This window comes from Ranitomeya variabilis, chromosome 5, assembly GCF_051348905.1.
Source record: "Ranitomeya variabilis isolate aRanVar5 chromosome 5, aRanVar5.hap1, whole genome shotgun sequence".
In the NCBI taxonomy this organism is placed as follows: domain Eukaryota; kingdom Metazoa; phylum Chordata; class Amphibia; order Anura; family Dendrobatidae; genus Ranitomeya; species Ranitomeya variabilis.
In genome coordinates this window covers 63,501,844-63,524,190 of record NC_135236.1, presented here as the reverse complement: position 1 = coordinate 63,524,190, position 22,347 = coordinate 63,501,844, and the positions used below count along the sequence as shown (strand labels likewise).

Below are 22,347 nucleotides of genomic sequence, written 5' to 3'. Positions count from 1 at the left end.
TGTCATTTGCATACCATGGATGAAGCCTCCTGAGAGACCAGCAAAAATTGTCAATGCTGACTATATTTCAAGTCATCATGGCAGGGTATTGGGAAAAGTTTTCAATTAGCAATAATCACGCCTCGGTTAGACCTCATGGGCTACGATATTGCCACTGCGCAAAGTTGAAGGAAGTTGGGCGACTAGGAATTCCCGCTTCCAAGGAAGAGCTTATTTAAGTCATGGTGAGATCCATTTGACCACTGGCCCTCCCGCACTGCTTCAAGGTGTCGACAGTGTAAGGCCTCAGGGAAGACATCTTTTTGGCCCATTACAGCCAGACCAGCTCACTTTTTCCTTCTGCTCCAGGCATAAACCATCAATACATTGCTGTGGGAAGCGAGGATACTCCTCCACACTGGCAGGAGCTAAGACTCTGTCATTTGCATACCATGGATGAAGCCTCCTGAGAGACCAGCAAAAATTGTCAATGCTGATTATATTTCAAGTCATCATGGCAGGGTATTGGGAAAAGTTTTCAATTAGCAATAATCACGCCTCGGTTAGACCTCATGGGCTACGATATTGCCACTGCGCAAAGTTGAAGGAAGTTGGGCGACTAGGAATTCCCGCTTCCAAGGAAGAGCTTATTTAAGTCATGGTGAGATCCATTTGACCACTGGCCCTCCCGCACTGCTTCAAGGTGTCGACAGTCTAAGGGCTCAGGGAAGACATCATTTTTGCCCATTACAGCCAGACCAGCTCAATTTCTCCTTCTGCTCCAGGCATAAACCATCAATACATTGCTGTGGGAAGCGAGGATTCTCCTCCACACTGGGAGGAGCTAAGACTCTGTCATTTGCATACCATAGATGAAGCCTCCTGAGAGACCAGCAAAAATTGCCAATGCTGACTATATTTCAAGTCATCATGGCGGGACATTGGGAAAAGTTTTCAATTAGCAATAATCACGCCTCGGTTAGACCTCATGGGCTACGATATTGCCACTGCGCAAAGTTGAAGGAAGTTGGGCGACTAGGAATTCCCGCTTCCAAGGAAGAGCTTATTTAAGTCATGGTGAGATCCATTTGACCACTGGCCCTCCCGCACTGCTTCAAGGTGTCGACAGTGTAAGGGCTCAGGGAAGACATCATTTTTGCCCATTACAGCCAGACCAGCTCACTTTCTCCTTCTGCTCCAGGCATAAACCATCAATACATTGCTGTGGGAAGCGAGGATTCTCCTCCACACTGGGAGGAGCTAAGACTCTGTCATTTGCATACCATGGATGAAGCCTCCTGAGAGACCAGCAAAAATTGCCAATGCTGACTATATTTCAAGTCATCATGGCGGGGTATTGGGAAAAGTTTTCAATTAGCAATAATCACACCTCGGTTAGACCTCATGGGCTACCATATTGCCACTGCGCAAAGTTGAAGGAAGTTGGGCGACTAGGAATTCCCGCTTCCAAGGAAGAGCTTATTTAAGTCATGGTGAGATCCATTTGACCACTGGCCCTCCCGCACTGCTTCAAGGTGTCGACAGTGTAAGGGCTCAGGGAAGACATCATTTTTGCCCATTACAGCCAGACCAGCTCACTTTCTCCTTCTGCTCCAGGCATAAACCATCAATACATTGCTGTGGGAAGCGAGGATTCTCCTCCACACTGGGAGGAGCTAAGACTCTGTCATTTGCATACCATGGATGAAGCCTCCTGAGAGACCAGCAAAAATTGCCAATGCTGACTATATTTCAAGTCATCATGGCGGGGTATTGGGAAAAGTTTTCAATTAGCAATAATCACGCCTCGGTTAGACTTCGTGGGCTACGATATTGCCACTGCGCAAAGTTGAAGGAAGTTGGGCAACTAGGAATTCCCGCTTCCAAGGAAGAGCTTATTTAAGTCATGGTGAGATCCATTTGACCACTGGCCCTCCCGCACTGCTTCAAGGTGTCGACAGTGTAAGGGCTCAGGGAAGACATCATTTTTGCCCATTACAGCCAGACCAGCTCACTTTCTCCTTCTGCTCCAGGCATAAACCATCAATACATTGCTGTGGGAAGCGAGGATTCTCCTCCACACTGGGAGGAGCTAAGACTCTGTCATTTGCATACCATGGATGAAGCCTCCTGAGAGACCAGCAAAAATTGCCAATGCTGACTATATTTCAAGTCATCATGGCGGGGTATTGGGAAAAGTTTTCAATTAGCAATAATCACGCCTCGGTTAGACTTCGTGGGCTACGATATTGCCACTGCGCAAAGTTGAAGGAAGTTGGGCAACTAGGAATTCCCGCTTCCAAGGAAGAGCTTATTTAAGTCATGGTGAAATCCATTTGACCACTGGCCCTCCCGCACTGCTTCAAGGTGTCGACAGTGTAAGGGCTCAGGGAAGACATCATTTTTGCCCATTACAGCCAGACCAGCTCACTTTCTCCTTCTGCTCCAGGCATAAACCATCAATACATTGCTGTGGGAAGCGAGGATTCTCCTCCACACTGGGAGGAGCTAAGACTCTGTCATTTGCATACCATGGATGAAGCCTCCTGAGAGACCAGCAAAAATTGCCAATGCTGACTATATTTCAAGTCATCATGGCGGGGTATTGGGAAAAGTTTTCAATTAGCAATAATCACGCCTCGGTTAGACCTCATGGGCTACGATATTGCCACTGCGCAAAGTTGAAGGAAGTTGGGCGACTAGGAATTCCCGCTTCCAAGGAAGAGCTTATTTAAGTCATGGTGAGATCCATTTGACCACTGGCCCTCCCGCACTGCTTCAAGGTGTCGACAGTGTAAGGGCTCAGGGAAGACATCATTTTTGCCCATTACAGCCAGACCGGCTCACTTTCTCCATCTGCTCCAGGCATAAACCATCAATACATTGCTGTGGGAAGCGAGGATTCTCCTCCACACTGGGAGGAGCTAAGACTCTGTCATTTGCATACCATGGATGAAGCCTCCTGAGAGACCAGCAAAAATGGCCAATGCTGACTATATTTCAAGTCATCATGGCGGGGTATTGGGAAAAGTTTTCAATTAGCAATAATCACGCCTCGGTTAGACCTCATGGGCTACGATATTGCCACTGCGCAAAGTTGAAGGAAGTTGGGTGACTAGGAATTCCCGCTTCCAAGGAAGAGCTTATTTAAGTCATGGTGAAATCCATTTGACCACTGGCCCTCCCGCACTGCTTCAAGGTGTCGACAGTGTAAGGGCTCAGGGAAGACATCATTTTTGCTCATTACAGCCAGACCAGCTCACTTTCTCCTTCTGCTCCAGGCATAAACCATCAATACATTGCTCTGGAAAGCGAGGATTCTCCTCCACACTGGGAGGAGCTAAGACTCTGTCATTTGCATACCATGGATGAAGCCTCCTGAGAGACCAGCAAAAATTGCCAATGCTGACTATATTTCAAGTCATCATGGCGGGGTATTGGGAAAAGTTTTCAATTAGCAATAATCACGCCTCGGTTAGACCTCATGGGCTACGATATTGCCACTGCGCAAAGTTGAAGGAAGTTGGGTGACTAGGAATTCCCGCTTCCAAGGAAGAGCTTATTTAAGTCATGGTGAGATCCATTTGACCACTGGCCCTCCCGCACTGCTTCAAGGTGTCGACAGTGTAAGGGCTCAGGGAAGACATCATTTTTGCCCATTACAGCCAGACCAGCTCACTTTCTCCTTCTGCTCCAGGCATAAACCATCAATACATTGCTGTGGGAAGCGAGGATTCTCCTCCACACTGGGAGGAGCTAAGACTCTGTCATTTGCATACCATGGATGAAGCCTCCTGAGAGACCAGCAAAAATTGCCAATGCTGACTATATTTCAAGTCATCATGGCGGGGTATTGGGAAAAGTTTTCAATTAGCAATAATCACGCCTCGGTTAGACCTCATGGGCTACGATATTGCCACTGCGCAAAGTTGAAGGAAGTTGGGCGACTAGGAATTCCCGCTTCCAAGGAAGAGCTTATTTAAGTCATGGTGAAATCCATTTGACCACTGGCCCTCCCGCACTGCTTCAAGGTGTCGACAGTGTAAGGGCTCAGGGAAGACATCATTTTTGCCCATTACAGCCAGACCAGCTCACTTTCTCCTTCTGCTCCAGGCATAAACCATCAATACAATGCTGTGGGAAGCGAGGATTCTCCTCCACACTGGGAGGAGCTAAGACTCTGTCATTTGCATACCATGGATGAAGCCTCCTGAGAGACCAGCAAAAATTGCCAATGCTGACTATATTTCAAGTCATCATTGCGGGGTATTGGGAAAAGTTTTCAATTAGCAATAATCACGCCTCGGTTAGACCTCATGGGCTACAATATTGCCACTGCGCAAAGTTGAAGGAAGTTGGGCGACTAGGAATTCCCGCTTCCAAGGAAAAGCTTATTTAAGTCATGGTGAGATCCATTTGACCACTGGCCCTCCCGCACTGCTTTAAGGTGTCGACAGTGTAAGGGCTCAGGGAAGACATCATTTTTGCCCATTATAGCCAGACCAGCTCACTTTCTCCTTCTGCTCCAGGCATAAACCATCAATACATTGCTGTGGGAAGCGAGGATTCTCCTCCACACTGGGAGGAGCTAAGACTCTGTCATTTGCATACCATGGATGAAGCCTCCTGAGAGACCAGCAAAAATTGCCAATGCTGACTATATTTCAAGTCATCATGGCGGGGTATTGGGAAAAGTTTTCAATTAGCAATAATCACGCCTCGGTTAGACCTCATGGGCTACGATATTGCCACTGCGCAAAGTTGAAGGAAGTTGGGCGACTAGGAATTCCCGCTTCCAAGGAAGAGCTTATTTAAGTCATGGTGAGATCCATTTGACCACTGGCCCTCCCGCACTGCTTCAAGGTGTCGACAGTGTAAGGGCTCAGGGAAGACATCATTTTTGCCCATTACAGCCAGACCAGCTCACTTTCTCCTTCTGCTCCAGGCATAAACCATCAATACATTGCTGTGGGAAGCGAGGATTCTCCTCCACACTGGGAGGAGCTAAGACTCTGTCATTTGCATACCATGGATGAAGCCTCCTGAGAGACCAGCAAAAATTGCCAATGCTGACTATATTTCAAGTCATCATGGCCGGAAAAGTTTTCAATTAGCAATAATCACGCCTCGGTTAGACCTCATGGGCTACGATATTGCCACTGCGCAAAGTTGAAGGAAGTTGGGCGACTAGGAATTCCCGCTTCCAAGGAAGAGCTTATTTAAGTCATGGTGAAATCCATTTGACCACTGGCCCTCCCGCACTGCTTCAAGGTGTCGACAGTGTAAGGGCTCAGGGAAGACATCATTTTTGCCCATTACAGCCAGACCAGCTCACTTTCTCCTTCTGCTCCAGGCATAAACCATCAATACATTGCTGTGGGAAGCGAGGATTCTCCTCCACACTGGGAGGAGCTAAGACTCTGTCATTTGCATACCATGGATGAAGCCTCCTGAGAGACCAGCAAAAATTGCCAATGCTGACTATATTTCAAGTCATCATGGCGGGACATTGGGAAAAGTTTTCAATTAGCAATAATCACGCCTCGGTTAGACCTCATGGGCTACGATATTGCCACTGCGCAAAGTTGAAGGAAGTTGGGCGACTAGGAATTCCCGCTTCCAAGGAAGAGCTTATTTAAGTCATGGTGAGATCCATTTGACCACTGGCCCTCCCGCACTGCTTCAAGGTGTCGACAGTGTAAGGGCTCAGGGAAGACATCATTTTTGCCCATTACAGCCAGACCAGCTCACTTTCTCCTTCTGCTCCAGGCATAAACCATCAATACATTGCTGTGGGAAGCGAGGATTCTCCTCCACACTGGGAGGAGCTAAGACTCTGTCATTTGCATACCATGGATGAAGCCTCCTGAGAGACCAGCAAAAATTGCCAATGCTGACTATATTTCAAGTCATCATGGCGGGGTATTGGGAAAAGTTTTCAATTAGCAATAATCACACCTCGGTTAGACCTCATGGGCTACCATATTGCCACTGCGCAAAGTTGAAGGAAGTTGGGCGACTAGGAATTCCCGCTTCCAAGGAAGAGCTTATTTAAGTCATGGTGAGATCCATTTGACCACTGGCCCTCCCGCACTGCTTCAAGGTGTCGACAGTGTAAGGGCTCAGGGAAGACATCATTTTTGCCCATTACAGCCAGACCAGCTCACTTTCTCCTTCTGCTCCAGGCATAAACCATCAATACATTGCTGTGGGAAGCGAGGATTCTCCTCCACACTGGGAGGAGCTAAGACTCTGTCATTTGCATACCATGGATGAAGCCTCCTGAGAGACCAGCAAAAATTGCCAATGCTGACTATATTTCAAGTCATCATGGCGGGGTATTGGGAAAAGTTTTCAATTAGCAATAATCACGCCTCGGTTAGACTTCGTGGGCTACGATATTGCCACTGCGCAAAGTTGAAGGAAGTTGGGCAACTAGGAATTCCCGCTTCCAAGGAAGAGCTTATTTAAGTCATGGTGAGATCCATTTGACCACTGGCCCTCCCGCACTGCTTCAAGGTGTCGACAGTGTAAGGGCTCAGGGAAGACATCATTTTTGCCCATTACAGCCAGACCAGCTCACTTTCTCCTTCTGCTCCAGGCATAAACCATCAATACATTGCTGTGGGAAGCGAGGATTCTCCTCCACACTGGGAGGAGCTAAGACTCTGTCATTTGCATACCATGGATGAAGCCTCCTGAGAGACCAGCAAAAATTGCCAATGCTGACTATATTTCAAGTCATCATGGCGGGGTATTGGGAAAAGTTTTCAATTAGCAATAATCACGCCTCGGTTAGACTTCGTGGGCTACGATATTGCCACTGCGCAAAGTTGAAGGAAGTTGGGCAACTAGGAATTCCCGCTTCCAAGGAAGAGCTTATTTAAGTCATGGTGAAATCCATTTGACCACTGGCCCTCCCGCACTGCTTCAAGGTGTCGACAGTGTAAGGGCTCAGGGAAGACATCATTTTTGCCCATTACAGCCAGACCAGCTCACTTTCTCCTTCTGCTCCAGGCATAAACCATCAATACATTGCTGTGGGAAGCGAGGATTCTCCTCCACACTGGGAGGAGCTAAGACTCTGTCATTTGCATACCATGGATGAAGCCTCCTGAGAGACCAGCAAAAATTGCCAATGCTGACTATATTTCAAGTCATCATGGCGGGGTATTGGGAAAAGTTTTCAATTAGCAATAATCACGCCTCGGTTAGACCTCATGGGCTACGATATTGCCACTGCGCAAAGTTGAAGGAAGTTGGGCGACTAGGAATTCCCGCTTCCAAGGAAGAGCTTATTTAAGTCATGGTGAGATCCATTTGACCACTGGCCCTCCCGCACTGCTTCAAGGTGTCGACAGTGTAAGGGCTCAGGGAAGACATCATTTTTGCCCATTACAGCCAGACCGGCTCACTTTCTCCATCTGCTCCAGGCATAAACCATCAATACATTGCTGTGGGAAGCGAGGATTCTCCTCCACACTGGGAGGAGCTAAGACTCTGTCATTTGCATACCATGGATGAAGCCTCCTGAGAGACCAGCAAAAATGGCCAATGCTGACTATATTTCAAGTCATCATGGCGGGGTATTGGGAAAAGTTTTCAATTAGCAATAATCACGCCTCGGTTAGACCTCATGGGCTACGATATTGCCACTGCGCAAAGTTGAAGGAAGTTGGGTGACTAGGAATTCCCGCTTCCAAGGAAGAGCTTATTTAAGTCATGGTGAAATCCATTTGACCACTGGCCCTCCCGCACTGCTTCAAGGTGTCGACAGTGTAAGGGCTCAGGGAAGACATCATTTTTGCTCATTACAGCCAGACCAGCTCACTTTCTCCTTCTGCTCCAGGCATAAACCATCAATACATTGCTCTGGAAAGCGAGGATTCTCCTCCACACTGGGAGGAGCTAAGACTCTGTCATTTGCATACCATGGATGAAGCCTCCTGAGAGACCAGCAAAAATTGCCAATGCTGACTATATTTCAAGTCATCATGGCGGGGTATTGGGAAAAGTTTTCAATTAGCAATAATCACGCCTCGGTTAGACCTCATGGGCTACGATATTGCCACTGCGCAAAGTTGAAGGAAGTTGGGTGACTAGGAATTCCCGCTTCCAAGGAAGAGCTTATTTAAGTCATGGTGAGATCCATTTGACCACTGGCCCTCCCGCACTGCTTCAAGGTGTCGACAGTGTAAGGGCTCAGGGAAGACATCATTTTTGCCCATTACAGCCAGACCAGCTCACTTTCTCCTTCTGCTCCAGGCATAAACCATCAATACATTGCTGTGGGAAGCGAGGATTCTCCTCCACACTGGGAGGAGCTAAGACTCTGTCATTTGCATACCATGGATGAAGCCTCCTGAGAGACCAGCAAAAATTGCCAATGCTGACTATATTTCAAGTCATCATGGCGGGGTATTGGGAAAAGTTTTCAATTAGCAATAATCACGCCTCGGTTAGACCTCATGGGCTACGATATTGCCACTGCGCAAAGTTGAAGGAAGTTGGGCGACTAGGAATTCCCGCTTCCAAGGAAGAGCTTATTTAAGTCATGGTGAAATCCATTTGACCACTGGCCCTCCCGCACTGCTTCAAGGTGTCGACAGTGTAAGGGCTCAGGGAAGACATCATTTTTGCCCATTACAGCCAGACCAGCTCACTTTCTCCTTCTGCTCCAGGCATAAACCATCAATACAATGCTGTGGGAAGCGAGGATTCTCCTCCACACTGGGAGGAGCTAAGACTCTGTCATTTGCATACCATGGATGAAGCCTCCTGAGAGACCAGCAAAAATTGCCAATGCTGACTATATTTCAAGTCATCATTGCGGGGTATTGGGAAAAGTTTTCAATTAGCAATAATCACGCCTCGGTTAGACCTCATGGGCTACAATATTGCCACTGCGCAAAGTTGAAGGAAGTTGGGCGACTAGGAATTCCCGCTTCCAAGGAAAAGCTTATTTAAGTCATGGTGAGATCCATTTGACCACTGGCCCTCCCGCACTGCTTTAAGGTGTCGACAGTGTAAGGGCTCAGGGAAGACATCATTTTTGCCCATTATAGCCAGACCAGCTCACTTTCTCCTTCTGCTCCAGGCATAAACCATCAATACATTGCTGTGGGAAGCGAGGATTCTCCTCCACACTGGGAGGAGCTAAGACTCTGTCATTTGCATACCATGGATGAAGCCTCCTGAGAGACCAGCAAAAATTGCCAATGCTGACTATATTTCAAGTCATCATGGCGGGGTATTGGGAAAAGTTTTCAATTAGCAATAATCACGCCTCGGTTAGACCTCATGGGCTACGATATTGCCACTGCGCAAAGTTGAAGGAAGTTGGGCGACTAGGAATTCCCGCTTCCAAGGAAGAGCTTATTTAAGTCATGGTGAGATCCATTTGACCACTGGCCCTCCCGCACTGCTTCAAGGTGTCGACAGTGTAAGGGCTCAGGGAAGACATCATTTTTGCCCATTACAGCCAGACCAGCTCACTTTCTCCTTCTGCTCCAGGCATAAACCATCAATACATTGCTGTGGGAAGCGAGGATTCTCCTCCACACTGGGAGGAGCTAAGACTCTGTCATTTGCATACCATGGATGAAGCCTCCTGAGAGACCAGCAAAAATTGCCAATGCTGACTATATTTCAAGTCATCATGGCCGGAAAAGTTTTCAATTAGCAATAATCACGCCTCGGTTAGACCTCATGGGCTACGATATTGCCACTGCGCAAAGTTGAAGGAAGTTGGGCGACTAGGAATTCCCGCTTCCAAGGAAGAGCTTATTTAAGTCATGGTGAAATCCATTTGACCACTGGCCCTCCCGCACTGCTTCAAGGTGTCGACAGTGTAAGGGCTCAGGGAAGACATCATTTTTGCCCATTACAGCCAGACCAGCTCACTTTCTCCTTCTGCTCCAGGCATAAACCATCAATACATTGCTGTGGGAAGCGAGGATTCTCCTCCACACTGGGAGGAGCTAAGACTCTGTCATTTGCATACCATGGATGAAGCCTCCTGAGAGACCAGCAAAAATTGCCAATGCTGACTATATTTCAAGTCATCATTGCGGGGTATTGGGAAAAGTTTTCAATTAGCAATAATCACGCCTCGGTTAGACCTCATGGGCTACAATATTGCCACTGCGCAAAGTTGAAGGAAGTTGGGCGACTAGGAATTCCCGCTTCCAAGGAAAAGCTTATTTAAGTCATGGTGAGATCCATTTGACCACTGGCCCTCCCGCACTGCTTCAAGGTGTCGACAGTGTAAGGGCTCAGGGAAGACATCATTTTTGCCCATTACAGCCAGACCAGCTCACTTTCTCCTTCTGCTCCAGGCATAAACCATCAATACATTGCTGTGGGAAGCGAGGATTCTCCTCCACACTGGGAGGAGCTAACACTCTGTCATTTGCATACCATGGATGAAGCCTCCTGAGAGACCAGCAAAAATTGCCAATGTTGACTATATTTCAAGTCATCATGGCGGGGTATTGGGAAAAGTTTTCAATTAGCAATAATCACGCCTCGGTTAGACCTCATGGGCTACGATATTGCCACTGCGCAAAGTTGAAGGAAGTTGGGCGACTAGGAATTCCCGCTTCCAAGGAAGAGCTTATTTAAGTCATGGTGAGATCCATTTGACCACTGGCCCTCCCGCACTGCTTCAAGGTGTCGACAGTGTAAGGGCTCAGGGAAGACATCATTTTTGCCCATTACAGCCAGACCAGCTCACTTTCTCCTTCTGCTCCAGGCATAAACCATCAATACATTGCTGTGGGAAGCGAGGATTCTCCTCCACACTGGGAGGAGCTAAGACTCTGTCATTTGCATACCATGGATGAAGCCTCCTGAGAGACCAGCAAAAATTGCCAATGCTGACTATATTTCAAGTCATCATGGCGGGAAAAGTTTTCAATTAGCAATAATCACGCCTCGGTTAGACCTCATGGGCTACGATATTGCCACTGCGCAAAGTTGAAGGAAGTTGGGCGACTAGGAATTCCCGCTTCCAAGGAAAAGCTTATTTAAGTCATGGTGAGATCCATTTGACCACTGGCCCTCCCGCACTGCTTCAAGGTGTCGACAGTGTAAGGGCTCAGGGAAGACATCATTTTTGCCCATTACAGCCAGACCAGCTCACTTTCTCCTTCTGCTCCAGGCATAAACCATCAATACATTGCTGTGGGAAGCGAGGATTCTCCTCCACACTGGGAGGAGCTAAGACTCTGTCATTTGCATACCATGGATGAAGCCTCCTGAGAGACCAGCAAAAATTGCCAATGCTGACTATATTTCAAGTCATCATGGCGGGGTATTGGGAAAAGTTTTCAATTAGCAATAATCACGCCTCGGTTAGACCTCATGGGCTACGATATTGCCACTGCGCAAAGTTGAAGGAAGTTGGGCGACTAGGAATTCCCGCTTCCAAGGAAGAGCTTATTTAAGTCATGGTGAGATCCATTTGACCACTGGCCCTCCCGCACTGCTTCAAGGTGTCGACAGTGTAAGGGCTCAGGGAAGACATCATTTTTGCCCATTACAGCCAGACCAGCTCACTTTCTCCTTCTGCTCCAGGCATAAACCATCAATACATTGCTGTGGGAAGCGAGGATTCTCCTCCACACTGGGAGGAGCTAAGACTCTGTCATTTGCATACCATGGATGAAGCCTCCTGAGAGACCAGCAAAAATTGCCAATGCTGACTATATTTCAAGTCATCATGGCGGGGTATTGGGAAAAGTTTTCAATTAGCAATAATCACGCCTCGGTTAGACCTCATGGGCTACGATATTGCCACTGCGCAAAGTTGAAGGAAGTTGGGCGACTAGGAATTCCCGCTTCCAAGGAAGAGCTTATTTAAGTCATGGTGAGATCCATTTGACCACTGGCCCTCCCGCACTGCTTCAAGGTGTCGACAGTGTAAGGGCTCAGGGAAGACATCATTTTTGCCCATTACAGCCAGACCAGCTCACTTTCTCCTTCTGCTCCAGGCATAAACCATCAATACATTGCTGTGGGAAGCGAGGATTCTCCTCCACACTGGGAGGAGCTAAGACTCTGTCATTTGCATACCATGGATGAAGCCTCCTGAGAGACCAGCAAAAATTGCCAATGCTGACTATATTTCAAGTCATCATGGCGGGGTATTGGGAAAAGTTTTCAATTAGCAATAATCACGCCTCGGTTAGACCTCATGGGCTACGATATTGCCACTGCGCAAAGTTGAAGGAAGTTGGGCGACTAGGAATTCCCGCTTCCAAGGAAGAGCTTATTTAAGTCATGGTGAGATCCATTTGACCACTGGCCCTCCCGCACTGCTTCAAGGTGTCGACAGTGTAAGGGCTCAGGGAAGACATCATTTTTGCCCATTACAGCCAGACCAGCTCACTTTCTCCTTCTGCTCCAGGCATAAACCATCAATACATTGCTGTGGGAAGCGAGGATTCTCCTCCACACTGGGAGGAGCTAAGACTCTGTCATTTGCATACCATGGATGAAGCCTCCTGAGAGACCAGCAAAAATTGCCAATGCTGACTATATTTCAAGTCATCATGGCGGGGTATTGGGAAAAGTTTTCAATTAGCAATAATCACGCCTCGGTTAGACCTCATGGGCTACGATATTGCCACTGCACAAAGTTGAAGGAATTTGGGCGACTAGGAATTCCAGCTTCCAAGGAAGAGCTTATTTAAGTCATGGTGAGATCCATTTGACCACTGGCCCTCCCGCACTGCTTCAAGGTGTCGACAGTGTAAGGGCTCAGGGAAGACATCATTTTTGCCCATTACAGCCAGACCAGCTCACTTTCTCCTTCTGCTCCAGGCATAAACCATCAATACATTGCTGTGGGAAGCGAGGATTCTCCTCCACACTGGGAGGAGCTAAGACTCTGTCATTTGCATACCATGGATGAAGCCTCCTGAGAGACCAGCAAAAATTGCCAATGCTGACTATATTTCAAGTCATCATGGCGGGGTATTGGGAAAAGTTTTCAATTAGCAATAATCACGCCTCGGTTAGACCTCATGGGCTACGATATTGCCACTGCGCAAAGTTGAAGGAAGTTGGGCGACTAGGAATTCCCGCTTCCAAGGAAGAGCTTATTTAAGTCATGGTGAGATCCATTTGACCACTGGCCCTCCCGCACTGCTTCAAGGTGTCGACAGTGTAAGGGCTCAGGGAAGACATCATTTTTGCCCATTAGAGCCAGACCAGCTCACTTTCTCCTTCTGCTCCAGGCATAAACCATCAATACATTGCTGTGGGAAGCGAGGATTCTCCTCCACACTGGGAGGAGCTAAGACTCTGTAATTTGCATACCATGGATGAAGCCTCCTGAGAGACCAGCAAAAATTGCCAATACTGACTATATTTCAAGTCATCATGGCGGGGTATTGGGAAAAGTTTTCAATTAGCAATAATCACGCCTCGGTTAGACCTCATGGGCTACGATATTGCCACTGCGCAAAGTTGAAGGAAGTTGGGCGACTAGGAATTCCCGCTTCCAAGGAAGAGCTTATTTAAGTCATGGTGAGATCCATTTGACCACTGGCCCTCCCGCACTGCTTCAAGGTGTCGACAGTGTAAGGGCTCAGGGAAGACATCTTTTTTGCCCATTACAGCCAGACCAGCTCACTTTCTCCTTCTGCTCCAGGCATAAACCATCAATACATTGCTGTGGGAAGCGAGGATTCTCCTCCACACTGGGAGGAGCTAAGACTCTGTCATTTGCATACCATGGATGAAGCCTCCTGAGAGACCAGCAAAAATTGCCAATGCTGACTATATTTCAAGTCATCATGGCGGGGTATTGGGAAAAGTTTTCAATTAGCAATAATCACGCCTCGGTTACACCTCATGGGCTACGATATTGCCACTGCGCAAAGTTGAAGGAAGTTGGGCGACTAGGAATTCCCGCTTCCAAGGAAGAGCTTATTTAAGTCATGGTGAGATCCATTTGACCACTGGCCCTCCCGCACTGCTTCAAGGTGTCGACAGTGTAAGGGCTCAGGGAAGACATCATTTTTGCCCATTACAGCCAGACCAGCTCACTTTCTCCTTCTGCTCCAGGCATAAACCATCAATACATTGCTGTGGGAAGCGAGGATTCTTCTCCACACTGGGAGGAGCTATCACTCTGTCATTTGCATACCATGGATGAAGCCTCCTGAGAGACCAGCAAAAATTGCCAATTCTGACTATATTTCAAGTCATCATGGCGGGGTATTGGGAAAAGTTTTCAATTAGCAATAATCACGCCTCGGTTAGACCTCATGGGCTACGATATTGCCACTGCACAAAGTTGAAGGAAGTTGGGCGACTAGGAATTCCCGCTTCCAAGGAAGAGCTTATTTAAGTCATGGTGAGATCCATTTGACCACTGGTCCTCCCGCACTGCTTCAAGGAGTCGACAGTGTAAGGGCTCAGGGAAGACATCATTTTTGCCCATTATAGCCAGACCAGCTCACTTTCTCCTTCTGCTCCAGGCATAAACCATCAATACATTGCTGTGGGAAGCAAGGATTCTCCTCCACACTGGGAGGAGCTAAGACTCTGTCATTTGCATACCATGGATGAAGCCTCCTGAGAGACCAGCAAAAATTGCCAATGCTGACTATATTTCAAGTCATCATGGCGGGGTATTGGGAAAAGTTTTCAATTAGCAATAATCACACCTCGGTTAGACCTCATGGGCTACGATATTGCCACTGCGCAAAGTTGAAGGAAGTTGGGCGACTAGGAATTCCCGCTTCCAAGGAAGAGCTTATTTAAGTCATGGTGAGATCCATTTGACCACTGGCCCTCCCGCACTGCTTCAAGGTGTCGACAGTGTAAGGGCTCAGGGAAGACATCATTTTTGCCCATTAGAGCCAGACCAGCTCACTTTCTCCTTCTGCTCCAGGCATAAACCATCAATACATTGCTGTGGGAAGCGAGGATTCTCCTCCACACTGGGAGGAGCTAAGACTCTGTAATTTGCATACCATGGATGAAGCCTCCTGAGAGACCAGCAAAAATTGCCAATACTGACTATATTTCAAGTCATCATGGCGGGGTATTGGGAAAAGTTTTCAATTAGCAATAATCACGCCTCGGTTAGACCTCATGGGCTACGATATTGCCGCTGCGCAAAGTTGAAGGAAGTTGGGCGACTAGGAATTCCCGCTTCCAAGGAGATCCATTTGACCACTGGCCCTCCCGCACTGCTTCAAGGTGTCGACAGTGTAAGGGCTCAGGGAAGACATCATTTTTGCCCATTACAGCCAGACCAGCTCACTTTCTCCTTCTGCTCCAGGCATAAACCATCAATACATTGCTGTGGGAAGCGAGGATTCTCCTCCACACTGGGAGGAGCTAAGACTCTGTCATTTGCATACCATGGATGAAGCCTCCTGAGAGACCAGCAAAAATTGCCAATGCTGACTATATTTCAAGTCATCATGGCGGGGTATTGGGAAAAGTTTTCAATTAGCAATAATCGCGCCTCGGTTAGACCTCATGGGCTACGATATTGCCACTGCGCAAAGTTGAAGGAAGTTGGGCGACTAGGAATTCCCGCTTCCAAGGAAGAGCTTATTTAAGTCAGGGTGAGATCCATTTGACCACTGGCCCTCCCGCACTGCTTCAAGGTGTCGACAGTGTAAGGGCTCAGGGAAGACATAATTTTTGCCCATTACAGCCAGACCAGCTCACTTTCTCCTTCTGCTCCAGGCATAAACCATCAATACATTGCTGTGGGAAGCGAGGATTCTCCTCCACACTGGGAGGAGCTATCACTCTGTCATTTGCATACCATGGATGAAGCCTCCTGAGAGACCAGCAAAAATTGCCAATTCTGACTATATTTCAAGTCATCATGGCGGGGTATTGGGAAAAGTTTTCAATTAGCAATAATCACGCCTCGGTTAGACCTCATGGGCTACGATATTGCCACTGCGCAAAGTTGAAGGAAGTTGAGCAACTAGGAATTCCCGCTTCCAAGGAAGAGCTTATTTAAGTCATGGTGAGATCCATTTGACCACTGGCCCTCCCGCACTGCTTCAAGGTGTCGACAGTGTAAGGGCTCAGGGAAGACATCATTTTTGCCCATTACAGCCAGACCAGCTCACTTTCTCCTTCTGCTCCAGGCATAAACCATCAATACATTGCTGTGGGAAGCGAGGATTCTCCTCGACACTGGGAGGAGCTAAGACTCTGTCATTTGCATACCATGGATGAAGCCTCCTGAGAGACCAGCAAAAATTGCCAAATGCTGACTATATTTCAAGTCATCATGGCGGGGTATTGGGAAAAGTTTTCAATTAGCAATAATCACGCCTCGGTTAGACCTCATGGGCTACGATATTGCCACTGCACAAAGTTGAAGGAATTTGGGCGACTAGGAATTCCAGCTTCCAAGGAAGAGCTTATTTAAGTCATGGTGAGATCCATTTGACCACTGGCCCTCCCGCACTGCTTCAAGGTGTCGACAGTGTAAGGGCTCAGGGAAGACATCATTTTTGCCCATTACAGCCAGACCAGTTCACTTTCTCCTTCTGCTCCAGGCATAAACCATCAATACATTGCTGTGGGAAGCGAGGATTCTCCTCCACACTGGGAGGAGCTAAGACTCTGTCATTTGCATACCATGGATGAAGCCTCCTGAGAGACCAGCAAAAATTGCCAATGCTGACTATATTTCAAGTCATCATGGCGGGGTATTGGGAAAAGTTTTCAATTAGCAATAATCACGCCTCGGTTAGACCTCATGGGCTACGATATTGCCACTGCGCAAAGTTGAAGGAAGTTGGGCGACTAGGAATTCCCGCTTCCAAGGAAGAGCTTATTTAAGTCATGGTGAGATCCATTTGACCACTGGCCCTCCCGCACTGCTTCAAGGTGTCGACAGTGTAAGGGCTCAGGGAAGACATCATTTTTGCCCATTAGAGCCAGACCAGCTCACTTTCTCCTTCTGCTCCAGGCATAAACCATCAATACATTGCTGTGGGAAGCGAGGATTCTCCTCCACACTGGGAGGAGCTAAGACTCTGTCATTTGCATACCATGGATGAAGCCTCCTGAGAGACCAGCAAAAATTGCCAATGCTGACTATATTTCAAGTCATCATGGCGGGGTATTGGGAAAAGTTTTCAATTAGCAATAATCACACCTCGGTTAGACCTCATGGGCTACGATATTGCCACTGCGCAAAGTTGAAGGAAGTTGGGCGACTAGGAATTCCCGCTTCCAAGGAAGAGCTTATTTAAGTCATGGTGAGATCCATTTGACCACTGGCCCTCCCGCACTGCTTCAAGGTGTCGACAGTGTAAGGGCTCAGGGAAGACATCATTTTTGCCCATTAGAGCCAGACCAGCTCACTTTCTCCTTCTGCTCCAGGCATAAACCATCAATACATTGCTGTGGGAAGCGAGGATTCTCCTCCACACTGGGAGGAGCTAAGACTCTGTAATTTGCATACCATGGATGAAGCCTCCTGAGAGACCAGCAAAAATTGCCAATACTGACTATATTTCAAGTCATCATGGCGGGGTATTGGGAAAAGTTTTCAATTAGCAATAATCACGCCTCGGTTAGACCTCATGGGCTACGATATTGCCACTGCGCAAAGTTGAAGGAAGTTGGGCGACTAGGAATTCCTGCTTCCAAGGAGATCCATTTGACCACTGGCCCTCCCGCACTGCTTCAAGGTGTCGACAGTGTAAGGGCTCAGGGAAGACATCATTTTTGCCCATTACAGCCAGACCAGCTCACTTTCTCCTTCTGCTCCAGGCATAAACCATCAATACATTGCTGTGGGAAGCGAGGATTCTCCTCCACACTGGGAGGAGCTAAGACTCTGTCATTTGCATACCATGGATGAAGCCTCCTGAGAGACCAGCAAAAATTGCCAATGCTGACTATATTTCAAGTCATCATGGCGGGGTATTGGGAAAAGTTTTCAATTAGCAATAATCACGCCTCGGTTAGACCTCATGGGCTACGATATTGCCACTGCGCAAAGTTGAAGGAAGTTGGGCGACTAGGAATTCCCGCTTCCAAGGAAGAGCTTATTTAAGTCATGGTGAGATCCATTTGACCACTGGCCCTCCCGCACTGCTTCAAGGTGTCGACAGTGTAAGGGCTCAGGGAAGACATCATTTTTGCCCATTACAGCCAGACCAGCTCACTTTCTCCTTCTACTCCAGGCATAAACCATCAATACATTGCTGTGGGAAGCGAGGATTCTCCTCCACACTGGGAGGAGCTATCACTCTGTCATTGGCATACCATGGATGAAGCCTCCTGAGAGACCAGCAAAAATTGCCAATTCTGACTATATTTCTAGTCATCATGGCGGGGTATTGGGAAAAGTTTTCAATTAGCAATAATCACGCCTCGGTTAGACCTCATGGGCTACGATATTGCCACTGCGCAAAGTTGAAGGAAGTTGGGCGACTAGGAATTCCCGCTTCCAAGGAAGAGCTTATTTAAGTCATGGTGAGATCCATTTGACCACTGGTCCTCCCGCACTGCTTCAAGGTGTCGACAGTGTAAGGGCTCAGGGAAGACATCATTTTCGCCCATTATAGCCAGACCAGCTCACTTTCTCCTTCTGCTCCAGGCATAAACCATCAATACATTGCTGTGGGAAGCGAGGATTCTCCTCCACACTGGGAGGAGCTAAGACTCTGTCATTTGCATACCATGGATGAAGCCTCCTGAGAGACCAGCAAAAATTGCCAATGCTGACTATATTTCAAGTCATCATGGCGGGGTATTGGGAAAAGTTTTCAATTAGCAATAATCACACCTCGGTTAGACCTCATGGGCTACGATATTGCCACTGCGCAAAGTTGAAGGAAGTTGGGCGACTAGGAATTCCCACTTCCAAGGAAGAGCTTATTTAAGTCATGGTGAGATCCATTTGACCACTGGCCCTCCCGCACTGCTTCAAGGTGTCGACAGTGTAAGGGCTCAGGGAAGACATCATTTTTGCCCATTACAGCCAGACCGGCTCACTTTCTCCTTCTGCTCCAGGCATAAACCATCAATACATTGCTGTGGGAAGCGAGGATTCTCCTCCACACTGGGAGGAGCTAAGACTCTGTCATTTGCATACCATGGATGAAGCCTCCTGAGAGACCAGCAAAAATGGCCAATGCTGACTATATTTCAAGTCATCATGGCGGGGTATTGGGAAAAGTTTTCAATTAGCAATAATCACGCCTCGGTTAGACCTCATGGGCTACGATATTGCCACTGCGCAAAGTTGAAGGAAGTTGGGTGACTAGGAATTCCCGCTTCCAAGGAAGAGCTTATTTAAGTCATGGTGAAATCCATTTGACCACTGGCCCTCCCGCACTGCTTCAAGGTGTCGACAGTGTAAGGGCTCAGGGAAGACATCATTTTTGCTCATTACAGCCAGACCAGCTCACTTTTTCCTTCTGCTCCAGGCATAAACCATCAATACATTGCTGTGGGAAGCGAGGATTCTCCTCCACACTGGGAGGAGCTAAGACTCTGTCATTTGCATACCATGGATGAAGCCTCCTGAGAGACCAGCAAAAATTGCCAATGCTGACTATATTTCAAGTCATCATGGCGGGGTATTGGGAAAAGTTTTCAATTAGCAATAATCACGCCTCGGTTAGACCTCATGGGCTACGATATTGCCACTGCGCAAAGTTGAAGGAAGTTGGGTGACTAGGAATTCCCGCTTCCAAGGAAGAGCTTATTTAAGTCATGGTGAGATCCATTTGACCACTGGCCCTCCCGCACTGCTTCAAGGTGTCGACAGTGTAAAGGCTCAGGGAAGACATCTTTTTGGCCCATTACAGCCAGACCAGCTCACTTTTTCCTTCTGCTCCAGGCATAAACCATCAATACATTGCTGTGGGAAGCGAGGATACTCCTCCACACTGGCAGGAGCTAAGACTCTGTCATTTGCATACCATGGATGAAGCCTCCTGAGAGACCAGCAAAAATTGTCAATGCTGACTATATTTCAAGTCATCATGGCAGGGTATTGGGAAAAGTTTTCAATTAGCAATAATCACGCCTCGGTTAGACCTCATGGGCTACGATATTGCCACTGCGCAAAGTTGAAGGAAGTTGGGCGACTAGGAATTCCCGCTTCCAAGGAAGAGCTTATTTAAGTCATGGTGAGATCCATTTGACCACTGGCCCTCCCGCACTGCTTCAAGGTGTCGACAGTCTAAGGGCTCAGGGAAGACATCATTTTTGCCCATTACAGCCAGACCAGCTCAATTTCTCCTTCTGCTCCAGGCATAAACCATCAATACATTGCTGTGGGAAGCGAGGATTCTCCTCCACACTGGGAGGAGCTAAGACTCTGTCATTTGCATACCATAGATGAAGCCTCCTGAGAGACCAGCAAAAATTGCCAATGCTGACTATATTTCAAGTCATCATGGCGGGACATTGGGAAAAGTTTTCAATTAGCAATAATCACGCCTCGGTTAGACCTCATGGGCTACGATATTGCCACTGCGCAAAGTTGAAGGAAGTTGGGCGACTAGGAATTCCCGCTTCCAAGGAAGAGCTTATTTAAGTCATGGTGAGATCCATTTGACCACTGGCCCTCCCGCACTGCTTCAAGGTGTCGACAGTGTAAGGGCTCAGGGAAGACATCATTTTTGCCCATTACAGCCAGACCAGCTCACTTTCTCCTTCTGCTCCAGGCATAAACCATCAATACATTGCTGTGGGAAGCGAGGATTCTCCTCCACACTGGGAGGAGCTAAGACTCTGTCATTTGCATACCATGGATGAAGCCTCCTGAGAGACCAGCAAAAATTGCCAATGCTGACTATATTTCAAGTCATCATGGCGGGGTATTGGGAAAAGTTTTCAATTAGCAATAATCACACCTCGGTTAGACCTCATGGGCTACCATATTGCCACTGCGCAAAGTTGAAGGAAGTTGGGCGACTAGGAATTCCCGCTTCCAAGGAAGAGCTTATTTAAGTCATGGTGAGATCCATTTGACCACTGGCCCTCCCGCACTGCTTCAAGGTGTCGACAGTGTAAGGGCTCAGGGAAGACATCATTTTTGCCCATTACAGCCAGACCAGCTCACTTTCTCCTTCTGCTCCAGGCATAAACCATCAATACATTGCTGTGGGAAGCGAGGATTCTCCTCCACACTGGGAGGAGCTAAGACTCTGTCATTTGCATACCATGGATGAAGCCTCCTGAGAGACCAGCAAAAATTGCCAATGCTGACTATATTTCAAGTCATCATGGCGGGGTATTGGGAAAAGTTTTCAATTAGCAATAATCACGCCTCGGTTAGACTTCGTGGGCTACAATATTGCCACTGCGCAAAGTTGAAGGAAGTTGGGCAACTAGGAATTCCCGCTTCCAAGGAAGAGCTTATTTAAGTCATGGTGAGATCCATTTGACCACTGGCCCTCCCGCACTGCTTCAAGGTGTCGACAGTGTAAGGGCTCAGGGAAGACATCATTTTTGCCCATTACAGCCAGACCAGCTCACTTTCTCCTTCTGCTCCAGGCATAAACCATCAATACATTGCTGTGGGAAGCGAGGATTCTCCTCCACACTGGGAGGAGCTAAGACTCTGTCATTTGCATACCATGGATGAAGCCTCCTGAGAGACCAGCAAAAATTGCCAATGCTGACTATATTTCAAGTCATCATGGCGGGGTATTGGGAAAAGTTTTCAATTAGCAATAATCACGCCTCGGTTAGACTTCGTGGGCTACGATATTGCCACTGCGCAAAGTTGAAGGAAGTTGGGCAACTAGGAATTCCCGCTTCCAAGGAAGAGCTTATTTAAGTCATGGTGAAATCCATTTGACCACTGGCCCTCCCGCACTGCTTCAAGGTGTCGACAGTGTAAGGGCTCAGGGAAGACATCATTTTTGCCCATTACAGCCAGACCAGCTCACTTTCTCCTTCTGCTCCAGGCATAAACCATCAATACATTGCTGTGGGAAGCGAGGATTCTCCTCCACACTGGGAGGAGCTAAGACTCTGTCATTTGCATACCATGGATGAAGCCTCCTGAGAGACCAGCAAAAATTGCCAATGCTGACTATATTTCAAGTCATCATGGCAGGGTATTGGGAAAAGTTTTCAATTAGCAATAATCACGCCTCGGTTAGACCTCATGGGCTACGATATTGCCACTGCGCAAAGTTGAAGGAAGTTGGGCGACTAGGAATTCCCGCTTCCAAGGAAGAGCTTATTTAAGTCATGGTGAGATCCATTTGACCACTGGCCCTCCCGCACTGCTTCAAGGTGTCGACAGTGTAAGGGCTCAGGGAAGACATCATTTTTGCCCATTACAGCCAGACCGGCTCACTTTCTCCTTCTGCTCCAGGCATAAACCATCAATACATT

General features: G+C 47.7%; 51 non-coding genes and 3 pseudogenes across 51 annotated transcripts; all 54 read right to left on the bottom strand.

Annotated features, from left to right (window-relative positions):
* Positions 1 to 25: 25 nt before the first annotated feature.
* Positions 26 to 166, bottom strand: LOC143777182 (U4 spliceosomal RNA). The gene has a single exon (XR_013215995.1). It is a non-coding gene; the product is annotated as a U4 spliceosomal RNA (small nuclear RNA).
* A 275-nt stretch (positions 167 to 441) lies between these two features.
* On the bottom strand, positions 442 to 582 carry LOC143777227 (U4 spliceosomal RNA). The gene has a single exon (XR_013216035.1). It is a non-coding gene; the product is annotated as a U4 spliceosomal RNA (small nuclear RNA).
* A 275-nt stretch (positions 583 to 857) lies between these two features.
* On the bottom strand, positions 858 to 998 carry LOC143777600 (U4 spliceosomal RNA). The gene has a single exon (XR_013216322.1). It is a non-coding gene; the product is annotated as a U4 spliceosomal RNA (small nuclear RNA).
* A 275-nt stretch (positions 999 to 1,273) lies between these two features.
* LOC143777205 (U4 spliceosomal RNA) lies at positions 1,274 to 1,414 on the bottom strand. Its single transcript, XR_013216016.1, has one exon. It is a non-coding gene; the product is annotated as a U4 spliceosomal RNA (small nuclear RNA).
* Positions 1,415 to 1,689: 275 nt separating this feature from the next.
* LOC143777212 (U4 spliceosomal RNA) lies at positions 1,690 to 1,830 on the bottom strand. The gene has a single exon (XR_013216023.1). It is a non-coding gene; the product is annotated as a U4 spliceosomal RNA (small nuclear RNA).
* Positions 1,831 to 2,105: 275 nt separating this feature from the next.
* LOC143777211 (U4 spliceosomal RNA) lies at positions 2,106 to 2,246 on the bottom strand. Its single transcript, XR_013216022.1, has one exon. It is a non-coding gene; the product is annotated as a U4 spliceosomal RNA (small nuclear RNA).
* Positions 2,247 to 2,521: 275 nt separating this feature from the next.
* On the bottom strand, positions 2,522 to 2,662 carry LOC143777552 (U4 spliceosomal RNA). The gene has a single exon (XR_013216281.1). It is a non-coding gene; the product is annotated as a U4 spliceosomal RNA (small nuclear RNA).
* Positions 2,663 to 2,937: 275 nt separating this feature from the next.
* On the bottom strand, positions 2,938 to 3,078 carry LOC143777715 (U4 spliceosomal RNA). The gene has a single exon (XR_013216422.1). It is a non-coding gene; the product is annotated as a U4 spliceosomal RNA (small nuclear RNA).
* Positions 3,079 to 3,353: 275 nt separating this feature from the next.
* Positions 3,354 to 3,494, bottom strand: LOC143777551 (U4 spliceosomal RNA). The gene has a single exon (XR_013216280.1). It is a non-coding gene; the product is annotated as a U4 spliceosomal RNA (small nuclear RNA).
* Positions 3,495 to 3,769: 275 nt separating this feature from the next.
* Positions 3,770 to 3,910, bottom strand: LOC143777550 (U4 spliceosomal RNA). Its single transcript, XR_013216279.1, has one exon. It is a non-coding gene; the product is annotated as a U4 spliceosomal RNA (small nuclear RNA).
* Positions 3,911 to 4,185: 275 nt separating this feature from the next.
* LOC143777190 (U4 spliceosomal RNA) lies at positions 4,186 to 4,326 on the bottom strand. Its single transcript, XR_013216003.1, has one exon. It is a non-coding gene; the product is annotated as a U4 spliceosomal RNA (small nuclear RNA).
* Positions 4,327 to 4,601: 275 nt separating this feature from the next.
* LOC143777549 (U4 spliceosomal RNA) lies at positions 4,602 to 4,742 on the bottom strand. Its single transcript, XR_013216278.1, has one exon. It is a non-coding gene; the product is annotated as a U4 spliceosomal RNA (small nuclear RNA).
* Positions 4,743 to 5,017: 275 nt separating this feature from the next.
* Positions 5,018 to 5,150, bottom strand: LOC143777244 (U4 spliceosomal RNA; annotated as a pseudogene).
* Positions 5,151 to 5,425: 275 nt separating this feature from the next.
* LOC143777599 (U4 spliceosomal RNA) lies at positions 5,426 to 5,566 on the bottom strand. The gene has a single exon (XR_013216321.1). It is a non-coding gene; the product is annotated as a U4 spliceosomal RNA (small nuclear RNA).
* A 275-nt stretch (positions 5,567 to 5,841) lies between these two features.
* On the bottom strand, positions 5,842 to 5,982 carry LOC143777204 (U4 spliceosomal RNA). The gene has a single exon (XR_013216015.1). It is a non-coding gene; the product is annotated as a U4 spliceosomal RNA (small nuclear RNA).
* A 275-nt stretch (positions 5,983 to 6,257) lies between these two features.
* LOC143777210 (U4 spliceosomal RNA) lies at positions 6,258 to 6,398 on the bottom strand. Its single transcript, XR_013216021.1, has one exon. It is a non-coding gene; the product is annotated as a U4 spliceosomal RNA (small nuclear RNA).
* Positions 6,399 to 6,673: 275 nt separating this feature from the next.
* Positions 6,674 to 6,814, bottom strand: LOC143777209 (U4 spliceosomal RNA). Its single transcript, XR_013216020.1, has one exon. It is a non-coding gene; the product is annotated as a U4 spliceosomal RNA (small nuclear RNA).
* Positions 6,815 to 7,089: 275 nt separating this feature from the next.
* Positions 7,090 to 7,230, bottom strand: LOC143777548 (U4 spliceosomal RNA). Its single transcript, XR_013216277.1, has one exon. It is a non-coding gene; the product is annotated as a U4 spliceosomal RNA (small nuclear RNA).
* A 275-nt stretch (positions 7,231 to 7,505) lies between these two features.
* Positions 7,506 to 7,646, bottom strand: LOC143777714 (U4 spliceosomal RNA). Its single transcript, XR_013216421.1, has one exon. It is a non-coding gene; the product is annotated as a U4 spliceosomal RNA (small nuclear RNA).
* Positions 7,647 to 7,921: 275 nt separating this feature from the next.
* On the bottom strand, positions 7,922 to 8,062 carry LOC143777547 (U4 spliceosomal RNA). Its single transcript, XR_013216276.1, has one exon. It is a non-coding gene; the product is annotated as a U4 spliceosomal RNA (small nuclear RNA).
* Positions 8,063 to 8,337: 275 nt separating this feature from the next.
* LOC143777546 (U4 spliceosomal RNA) lies at positions 8,338 to 8,478 on the bottom strand. Its single transcript, XR_013216275.1, has one exon. It is a non-coding gene; the product is annotated as a U4 spliceosomal RNA (small nuclear RNA).
* A 275-nt stretch (positions 8,479 to 8,753) lies between these two features.
* On the bottom strand, positions 8,754 to 8,894 carry LOC143777189 (U4 spliceosomal RNA). Its single transcript, XR_013216002.1, has one exon. It is a non-coding gene; the product is annotated as a U4 spliceosomal RNA (small nuclear RNA).
* Positions 8,895 to 9,169: 275 nt separating this feature from the next.
* LOC143777545 (U4 spliceosomal RNA) lies at positions 9,170 to 9,310 on the bottom strand. The gene has a single exon (XR_013216274.1). It is a non-coding gene; the product is annotated as a U4 spliceosomal RNA (small nuclear RNA).
* Positions 9,311 to 9,585: 275 nt separating this feature from the next.
* Positions 9,586 to 9,718, bottom strand: LOC143777243 (U4 spliceosomal RNA; annotated as a pseudogene).
* Positions 9,719 to 9,993: 275 nt separating this feature from the next.
* Positions 9,994 to 10,134, bottom strand: LOC143777188 (U4 spliceosomal RNA). Its single transcript, XR_013216001.1, has one exon. It is a non-coding gene; the product is annotated as a U4 spliceosomal RNA (small nuclear RNA).
* Positions 10,135 to 10,409: 275 nt separating this feature from the next.
* Positions 10,410 to 10,550, bottom strand: LOC143777590 (U4 spliceosomal RNA). The gene has a single exon (XR_013216314.1). It is a non-coding gene; the product is annotated as a U4 spliceosomal RNA (small nuclear RNA).
* A 275-nt stretch (positions 10,551 to 10,825) lies between these two features.
* LOC143777231 (U4 spliceosomal RNA) lies at positions 10,826 to 10,958 on the bottom strand (annotated as a pseudogene).
* A 275-nt stretch (positions 10,959 to 11,233) lies between these two features.
* On the bottom strand, positions 11,234 to 11,374 carry LOC143777544 (U4 spliceosomal RNA). The gene has a single exon (XR_013216273.1). It is a non-coding gene; the product is annotated as a U4 spliceosomal RNA (small nuclear RNA).
* Positions 11,375 to 11,649: 275 nt separating this feature from the next.
* On the bottom strand, positions 11,650 to 11,790 carry LOC143777543 (U4 spliceosomal RNA). Its single transcript, XR_013216272.1, has one exon. It is a non-coding gene; the product is annotated as a U4 spliceosomal RNA (small nuclear RNA).
* Positions 11,791 to 12,065: 275 nt separating this feature from the next.
* Positions 12,066 to 12,206, bottom strand: LOC143777542 (U4 spliceosomal RNA). Its single transcript, XR_013216271.1, has one exon. It is a non-coding gene; the product is annotated as a U4 spliceosomal RNA (small nuclear RNA).
* Positions 12,207 to 12,481: 275 nt separating this feature from the next.
* On the bottom strand, positions 12,482 to 12,622 carry LOC143777562 (U4 spliceosomal RNA). Its single transcript, XR_013216290.1, has one exon. It is a non-coding gene; the product is annotated as a U4 spliceosomal RNA (small nuclear RNA).
* A 275-nt stretch (positions 12,623 to 12,897) lies between these two features.
* On the bottom strand, positions 12,898 to 13,038 carry LOC143777541 (U4 spliceosomal RNA). Its single transcript, XR_013216270.1, has one exon. It is a non-coding gene; the product is annotated as a U4 spliceosomal RNA (small nuclear RNA).
* A 275-nt stretch (positions 13,039 to 13,313) lies between these two features.
* LOC143777637 (U4 spliceosomal RNA) lies at positions 13,314 to 13,454 on the bottom strand. Its single transcript, XR_013216354.1, has one exon. It is a non-coding gene; the product is annotated as a U4 spliceosomal RNA (small nuclear RNA).
* A 275-nt stretch (positions 13,455 to 13,729) lies between these two features.
* Positions 13,730 to 13,870, bottom strand: LOC143777579 (U4 spliceosomal RNA). The gene has a single exon (XR_013216305.1). It is a non-coding gene; the product is annotated as a U4 spliceosomal RNA (small nuclear RNA).
* A 275-nt stretch (positions 13,871 to 14,145) lies between these two features.
* Positions 14,146 to 14,286, bottom strand: LOC143777700 (U4 spliceosomal RNA). Its single transcript, XR_013216409.1, has one exon. It is a non-coding gene; the product is annotated as a U4 spliceosomal RNA (small nuclear RNA).
* Positions 14,287 to 14,561: 275 nt separating this feature from the next.
* Positions 14,562 to 14,702, bottom strand: LOC143777668 (U4 spliceosomal RNA). The gene has a single exon (XR_013216380.1). It is a non-coding gene; the product is annotated as a U4 spliceosomal RNA (small nuclear RNA).
* Positions 14,703 to 14,977: 275 nt separating this feature from the next.
* LOC143777701 (U4 spliceosomal RNA) lies at positions 14,978 to 15,118 on the bottom strand. The gene has a single exon (XR_013216410.1). It is a non-coding gene; the product is annotated as a U4 spliceosomal RNA (small nuclear RNA).
* A 252-nt stretch (positions 15,119 to 15,370) lies between these two features.
* LOC143777407 (U4 spliceosomal RNA) lies at positions 15,371 to 15,511 on the bottom strand. The gene has a single exon (XR_013216142.1). It is a non-coding gene; the product is annotated as a U4 spliceosomal RNA (small nuclear RNA).
* Positions 15,512 to 15,786: 275 nt separating this feature from the next.
* LOC143777699 (U4 spliceosomal RNA) lies at positions 15,787 to 15,927 on the bottom strand. The gene has a single exon (XR_013216408.1). It is a non-coding gene; the product is annotated as a U4 spliceosomal RNA (small nuclear RNA).
* A 275-nt stretch (positions 15,928 to 16,202) lies between these two features.
* Positions 16,203 to 16,344, bottom strand: LOC143777737 (U4 spliceosomal RNA). The gene has a single exon (XR_013216441.1). It is a non-coding gene; the product is annotated as a U4 spliceosomal RNA (small nuclear RNA).
* Positions 16,345 to 16,619: 275 nt separating this feature from the next.
* LOC143777539 (U4 spliceosomal RNA) lies at positions 16,620 to 16,760 on the bottom strand. The gene has a single exon (XR_013216268.1). It is a non-coding gene; the product is annotated as a U4 spliceosomal RNA (small nuclear RNA).
* Positions 16,761 to 17,035: 275 nt separating this feature from the next.
* Positions 17,036 to 17,176, bottom strand: LOC143777666 (U4 spliceosomal RNA). The gene has a single exon (XR_013216379.1). It is a non-coding gene; the product is annotated as a U4 spliceosomal RNA (small nuclear RNA).
* A 275-nt stretch (positions 17,177 to 17,451) lies between these two features.
* On the bottom strand, positions 17,452 to 17,592 carry LOC143777636 (U4 spliceosomal RNA). Its single transcript, XR_013216353.1, has one exon. It is a non-coding gene; the product is annotated as a U4 spliceosomal RNA (small nuclear RNA).
* Positions 17,593 to 17,844: 252 nt separating this feature from the next.
* Positions 17,845 to 17,985, bottom strand: LOC143777538 (U4 spliceosomal RNA). Its single transcript, XR_013216267.1, has one exon. It is a non-coding gene; the product is annotated as a U4 spliceosomal RNA (small nuclear RNA).
* Positions 17,986 to 18,260: 275 nt separating this feature from the next.
* Positions 18,261 to 18,401, bottom strand: LOC143777622 (U4 spliceosomal RNA). Its single transcript, XR_013216341.1, has one exon. It is a non-coding gene; the product is annotated as a U4 spliceosomal RNA (small nuclear RNA).
* A 275-nt stretch (positions 18,402 to 18,676) lies between these two features.
* LOC143777665 (U4 spliceosomal RNA) lies at positions 18,677 to 18,817 on the bottom strand. The gene has a single exon (XR_013216378.1). It is a non-coding gene; the product is annotated as a U4 spliceosomal RNA (small nuclear RNA).
* Positions 18,818 to 19,092: 275 nt separating this feature from the next.
* Positions 19,093 to 19,233, bottom strand: LOC143777712 (U4 spliceosomal RNA). Its single transcript, XR_013216420.1, has one exon. It is a non-coding gene; the product is annotated as a U4 spliceosomal RNA (small nuclear RNA).
* A 275-nt stretch (positions 19,234 to 19,508) lies between these two features.
* LOC143777537 (U4 spliceosomal RNA) lies at positions 19,509 to 19,649 on the bottom strand. Its single transcript, XR_013216266.1, has one exon. It is a non-coding gene; the product is annotated as a U4 spliceosomal RNA (small nuclear RNA).
* Positions 19,650 to 19,924: 275 nt separating this feature from the next.
* LOC143777181 (U4 spliceosomal RNA) lies at positions 19,925 to 20,065 on the bottom strand. Its single transcript, XR_013215994.1, has one exon. It is a non-coding gene; the product is annotated as a U4 spliceosomal RNA (small nuclear RNA).
* A 275-nt stretch (positions 20,066 to 20,340) lies between these two features.
* On the bottom strand, positions 20,341 to 20,481 carry LOC143777598 (U4 spliceosomal RNA). The gene has a single exon (XR_013216320.1). It is a non-coding gene; the product is annotated as a U4 spliceosomal RNA (small nuclear RNA).
* Positions 20,482 to 20,756: 275 nt separating this feature from the next.
* LOC143777203 (U4 spliceosomal RNA) lies at positions 20,757 to 20,897 on the bottom strand. Its single transcript, XR_013216014.1, has one exon. It is a non-coding gene; the product is annotated as a U4 spliceosomal RNA (small nuclear RNA).
* A 275-nt stretch (positions 20,898 to 21,172) lies between these two features.
* On the bottom strand, positions 21,173 to 21,313 carry LOC143777223 (U4 spliceosomal RNA). The gene has a single exon (XR_013216032.1). It is a non-coding gene; the product is annotated as a U4 spliceosomal RNA (small nuclear RNA).
* A 275-nt stretch (positions 21,314 to 21,588) lies between these two features.
* Positions 21,589 to 21,729, bottom strand: LOC143777208 (U4 spliceosomal RNA). Its single transcript, XR_013216019.1, has one exon. It is a non-coding gene; the product is annotated as a U4 spliceosomal RNA (small nuclear RNA).
* Positions 21,730 to 22,004: 275 nt separating this feature from the next.
* On the bottom strand, positions 22,005 to 22,145 carry LOC143777669 (U4 spliceosomal RNA). The gene has a single exon (XR_013216381.1). It is a non-coding gene; the product is annotated as a U4 spliceosomal RNA (small nuclear RNA).
* Positions 22,146 to 22,347: the final 202 nt, after the last annotated feature.